Here is a 5,672-nt window from a genome sequence, read left to right as displayed (position 1 = left end):
AGGCTCTTGTAATGTGGTGTTGCTTTACCCCATCCCACTCCTGTGCCTCCCCCAATGCATTGGAGGTCCTTAACTGTAGTGACCTCAGTTTGGAAACAACGTTCCCAAGGCAGGAGATGTGGCCCGCTCCAGGTAGCCGGCCTAATAAACATCTGTCCTGGAGCAAAAGACCCAGAGCAGGGAGGGATTCTCACTTCCCACTTTCATATGCTATAGTCATTTAATGGGCTGTGGTGACCTCTCTGGGTCACCTAGCCTACGGAATGGGATGTTGACTTTGTGCCACAGTGAGGGAAACTGAGGCACGGAGCTAGTGAGTGAGAAAATCAGAACATTATTCAGGCCCATGGCCCCTACAGGACTCAGCATTCTTTGGGCGCGTCAGTGGGTGATATGCGGCACCCTGGTTGCCATCTGTACCTTGTGGGGGCGAGGGTGAGTGTCCTGGCAGGGCAAAGTGCTCTAACACCCACAAGGTAGAGAGATATTGTTCCCCTTTCCCTGGCCATGGGCACAGCAAGAGTTCTGTTCTCTAATGTAGGTGAGGATCAGTGCCTACATGGAAAAGCCATTTCTCATTTCAGACATTCCAAAGATTTTAAGGGATGCATAGAAAGAAACTGAGACAGACTCTAACCACATTCTCACACTGACAGGAGCCTCTAGGCTGGGCTCAGCTATTCCTGGGGAGGTTTGCTCCACCCTCCTCCTTCCAACTAGAACCCACCCCCAATAGCCCTATGCACGCCCATCCTTTTTTTTTTTTTTTTTTTTTTGAGGCGGAGTCTCGCTCTGTTGCCCGGACTGGAGTGCAGTGGCCGGATCTCAGCTCACTGCAAGCTCCGCCTCCCGGGTTTACGCTATTCTCCTGCCTCGGCCTCCCGAGTAGCTGGGACTACAGGCGCCCGCCATCTCGCCCAGCTAGTTTTTGTATTTTTAGTAGAGACGGGGTTTCACCGTGTTGGCCAGGATGGTCTCGATCTCCTGACCTCGTGATCCACCCGTCTCGGCCTCCCAAAGTGCTGGGATTACAGGCTTGAGCCACCGCACCCGGCCGCCCGTCCTTCATAGCAGCAGCATGTCTTGGCAACTTGGCATTCTCTGCAATAATCTTACTGTTTGTTGTTTACTTCTTTAGTGTTTGCTCCTGGGAGCTGTGTCTAGTTCACCACTATGTTCCCAGTACCAGGCACAGCGCTCAACCCATGGCAGGTGCTCAGTGAGAGTTGTTTAATCAATGAACAATGGGACTGTCTGTGCCAGGGAAGCAGAGAGGAGGTCAGAGCACACCTTAGCTCACCCACTCCCTATCTGGGTGACCTTGGATACGTCCCTGAATATTTTTCCATTTGGTCACCTTGTCTGCGACATGGGGAATAATTAAACTTGCCTGAAGGAGTTATTTCTGATGATAATTTAATACGCAAAAATATCTAAAATGCTTCTAAACATAGGCTGGCACAGCGAGAGCCATGTGCCATATGACTTGCTATATCTATTTTTTGTGTGTGGTACCACATTCTCTGCGGCTGTAACATTTAACTTTGGTCTCAGCAGATTCATGCTGTCATTTTATTTTATTTTTATTTATTTATTTTTTATTTTTTTATTTTTTGAGACAGAGTCTCGCTCTGTTGCCCAGGCTGGAGTGCAGTGGCCAGATCTCAGCTCACTGCAAGCTGCGCCTCCCAGGTTTACACCATTCTGCTGCCTCAGCCTCCCCAGTAGCTGAGACTACAGGAGCCCGCCACCACACCCAGCTAGTTTTTTGTATTTTTTTTTTAGTAGAGACGGGGTTTCACCGTGTTAGCCAGGATGGTCTCGATCTCCTGACCTCGTGATCCACCCATCTTGGCCTCCCAAAGTGCTGGGATTATAGGCTTGAGCCACCGAGCCCGGCCGATTTTATTTTATTTTATTTGTTTAATTTTTTTTGAGACGGATTTCACTCTGTCGCGCAGGCTGGAGTGCAGTGGCATGATCTCGGCTCACCGGAAGCTCTGCCTCCAAGGTTCATGCCATTTTTCTGCTTCAGCCTCCCGAGTAGCTGAGATTACAGGTGCCCGCCACCACGCCCGGCCAATTTTTTGTATTTTTAGTAGAGATGGGGTTTCACCGTGTTAGCAAGAATGGTTTCCATCTCCTGACCTCGTGACCCACCCGCCTTGGCCTCTCAAAGTGCTGGAATTACAGGCATGAGCCACCGTGCCTGGCCTCAAGCTGTCATTTTAAAGTATGTCACAATTTCTTTCAGCACTTTATGTCATGAGAGACAAAACCAGTGTCTGGAAAGGCCCCTAGAAGCCAGAAATAAATATGTATGTGCCACTGTTTTATGTCTTTAGTAACGAAATCAGGAGTTGGCAATTCACTTGTTTTGTTTTGAGACAGAGTCTCACTCCGTCATGCTGGCTGGAGTACGATAGCACAATCTCATCTCACTGCAATCTCTACATCCCAAGTTCAAGTGATTGCCTCAGGCTCCCGAGTAGCTGAGACTACAGACGTGTGCCACCACACCTGGCTAATTTTTGAGTTTTTAGTAGAGATGGAGTTTTTCCATTTTGGTCAGGCTAGTCTTGAACTCTTGTTCTCAGGTAATCCACTTGCTTTGGCCTCCAAAAGTGCTGGGATTACAGGTGTGAGCTGCCATTCCTAGCCAACAATTTACTTCTAAAGACAGTATGCCCTTTTGGGCAGCAGGAAGCGCTGCGTTTGGAAACTGTAACAGACTTCTCTTTCCTTTTATGTGGCTGTTTGCATTGTGCTTACTTGGGGCACTCTACACACTTAACTCATTTATAAATTTTCCACAAATGTATTTTGGTTAGTGTGTTTTTGTTACATTTATATGTCTATGAAGAAATTAGGGCCTGTCTTATTTTGCTGTGCCATCTTGCTTATGTGGTTTGTATAATTTTATAGGTTAGATTTGTAAAGTATATTTATCTGAGTCTAGCACGTGGAATAATTTGTTAATTTCATTTCTTCCAGTTATGCGTTCTTATTTTACAGAAGACTTTTGGCCAGATCAGAGCATAAAAGATTCTTTCCAAGAAGTAATACTGAGAACATACCCAGGATGTGGACATAAGAATTTACGATTAAGAAAAGACTGTAAAAGTGTCAATGAGGGTAAGATGCATGAAGAAGGTTACAATAAACTTAACCAATGTTGGACAACTACCCAAGGAAAAATATTTCAGTGTAACAAATATATGAAAATCTTTCATAAATATTCAATTTCAAATAGACATGTTTAGTGAACGCTGAAGAGAAGTTAAAAGCTTTGCAACATTTCTTATATTTGTAGGGTTTGTCTTCAGTATGAATTACCTTATGTTTAATAAGGGTTGAGAACCATTTAAAGGCTTTGCCACGTTCTTCACATTTGTAGATATTCTCTCTAGTATGAATTCTCTTATGTTGAATTAAGTGTGAAAGCATGAAAAATGATTTGCTACATTTTATACATTTCAAAGTTTTCTTTTTAGTCTGTCTAATCTTATAAGATAATTCATACTGGGAAGAAACCGTACAAATGTGAAGAATGTGGCAAAGATTTTAAGCAATCCTCACACCTTACTAGACATAAAGCAGTTCATACTGGAGAGAACCCTACAAATGTGAAGAATGTGGCAAAGCTTTTAACCATTTCTCAGCCCTTAGGAAACATAAGATAATTCATACCGGGGAGAAACCCTACAAATGTGAAGAATGTGGTAAAGCTTTTAAGTGGTCCTCAAGACTTACGGAACATAAGGTAATTCATACTGTAAAGAAACCCTGCAAATGTGAAGAATGTGGCAAAGCTTTTAAGCATTTCCCAGCCCTTAGAAAACATAAGATAATCCATACCAGAAAGAAACCCTACAAATGTGAAGAATGTGGCAAAGCTTTTAACAATTCCTCAACCCTTTTGAAACATAAGATAATTCACACTGAGGAGAAACCGTACAAATGTGAAGAATGTGTCCAAGCTTTTAGCCATTTCTCACACCTTACTAAACATAGGATAATTCATACTGGAAAGAAACCCTACAAATGTGAAGAGTGTGGTAAAGCATTTAGCCAGTCGTAAAACCTTACTAAACATAAGATAATTCATTCTGGAGAGAAACCCTACAAATGTGAAGAATGTGGCAAAGCCTTTAACCAGTCCTCACACCTTACTCGACATAAAATGATTCATACTGGCGGGAAACCCTACAAATGTGAAGAATGTGGCAAAGATTTTAACCATCCTTCAACCCTTACTAAACATAAGATAATTCATACTGGGGAGAAACCCTAAAAATGTGAAGAATGTGTCAAAGCTCTCAACCATTTTACAAACCTTAATACACATAAGATAATTTATACTAGAGACAGACCCTTCATATGTGAAGAATGTGGCAAAACTTTTAACCAGTCCTCAAGCCTTAATAAACAGAAAACAAATCTTACTGGAGAGAAACCCTACAAATGTACAACTAAAGGGTCTACAAACCCTTTAAATGTAAAGAATGTGACAAAGCCTTTAGTCCTCACACCTTAAATACACATAAAATAATTGATACTGGAGGAAAACCCACAAATGTAATAAAGGTGGCAAAGCTTCTAACCATTGCTTAGCTGTTACTTAAAATGAGAGAATTTCTAAAGAAGATAAACTCCGCAAATGTGAATAATATGGCAAAGCTTTTAACTGGTCTTCAAATCTTACCGAATGTAAGATAATTCATACTGAAGAGAAACCCTTCAAATGTGAGGAATGTGGCAAAGCTTTTAATCAGTCCTCAAATCTTACTGAACATAAAATAATTCATACTAGAGACAAACACTGCAAATGTGAAGAACAGGCAAAGCTTTTAACCAGTCCTCTAACTTTACTCAACATAAAATTATTTATACTGGAGAGGAATGCTACAAATGCAAAGAACTTGGCAAAACTTTTAAGTACTTCTCAAAACATACTGAACATAAGATAATTCGTACTGGAGAGATACTTTACAAATGTGAAGAATGTGGCAAAGCTTCTAACAGGTTCTCAAATCTTACTGAATATAAGACGAATTGGAGAGAAACCCTCCAAATATGAAGAGTGTGGCAAAGCTTTTAACTGGTCCTCAAACTTACTGAACATAAGATAATTCATACTGAAGAGAAACCCAACAAATATAAATACTGCAGCAAAGCTTTTAACTGGTTCTCAGACCTTACTCAACATAAGATAATTTATACTGAAGACAAACTGTAAATGTGAAGAATGCGGCAATGCTTTTAATCAATTCTCAAACTTTACTAGACATAAGAAAATTCATACTGGAGAAAAACCCTACAAATATGAAGAAGGTTGCAACACTTTTAGCCAGTCCTCAACTCTTGCTAAACAAGATAATTCAATGGGAGAGAAACCCTACAAATGTGGATAATGCCATAACCATTCTTCAATTCTTAATACACAATTTATACTGAAGAGAAAACCTGCAAATGTGAAGAATGTTGCAAAGCTTTTAACTGGTCCCCAAACCTTACTGAACATAAGAAAATTCATAATGGAAACTAGCCTTACAAATATGAAGAACATGCAAAGACTGTAACCATTTCTCCCATCTTCTATTTGTATCACAGATCTTGTTGTGCATATTTTGTACTAGAGAAAAAGCTTAAAGTTGCTCAAACTTTGTTCA

At 41.1% G+C, this 5,672-nt stretch overlaps 1 pseudogene; it reads left to right on the top strand.

The window, feature by feature from the left end:
* The first annotated feature begins 346 nt into the window (after window positions 1-346).
* Window positions 347-4,418, top strand: LOC117093526 (annotated as a pseudogene).
* The last annotated feature ends 1,254 nt before the right edge of the window (window positions 4,419-5,672 follow it).

Source organism: Trachypithecus francoisi, unplaced genomic scaffold (genome assembly GCF_009764315.1).
Source record: "Trachypithecus francoisi isolate TF-2019V2 unplaced genomic scaffold, Tfra_2.0 Lachesis_group12, whole genome shotgun sequence".
Taxonomy (NCBI): domain Eukaryota; kingdom Metazoa; phylum Chordata; class Mammalia; order Primates; family Cercopithecidae; genus Trachypithecus; species Trachypithecus francoisi.
Note: the sequence above shows the minus strand (reverse complement) of the source record. Positions and strands in the feature narration are given on the sequence as shown.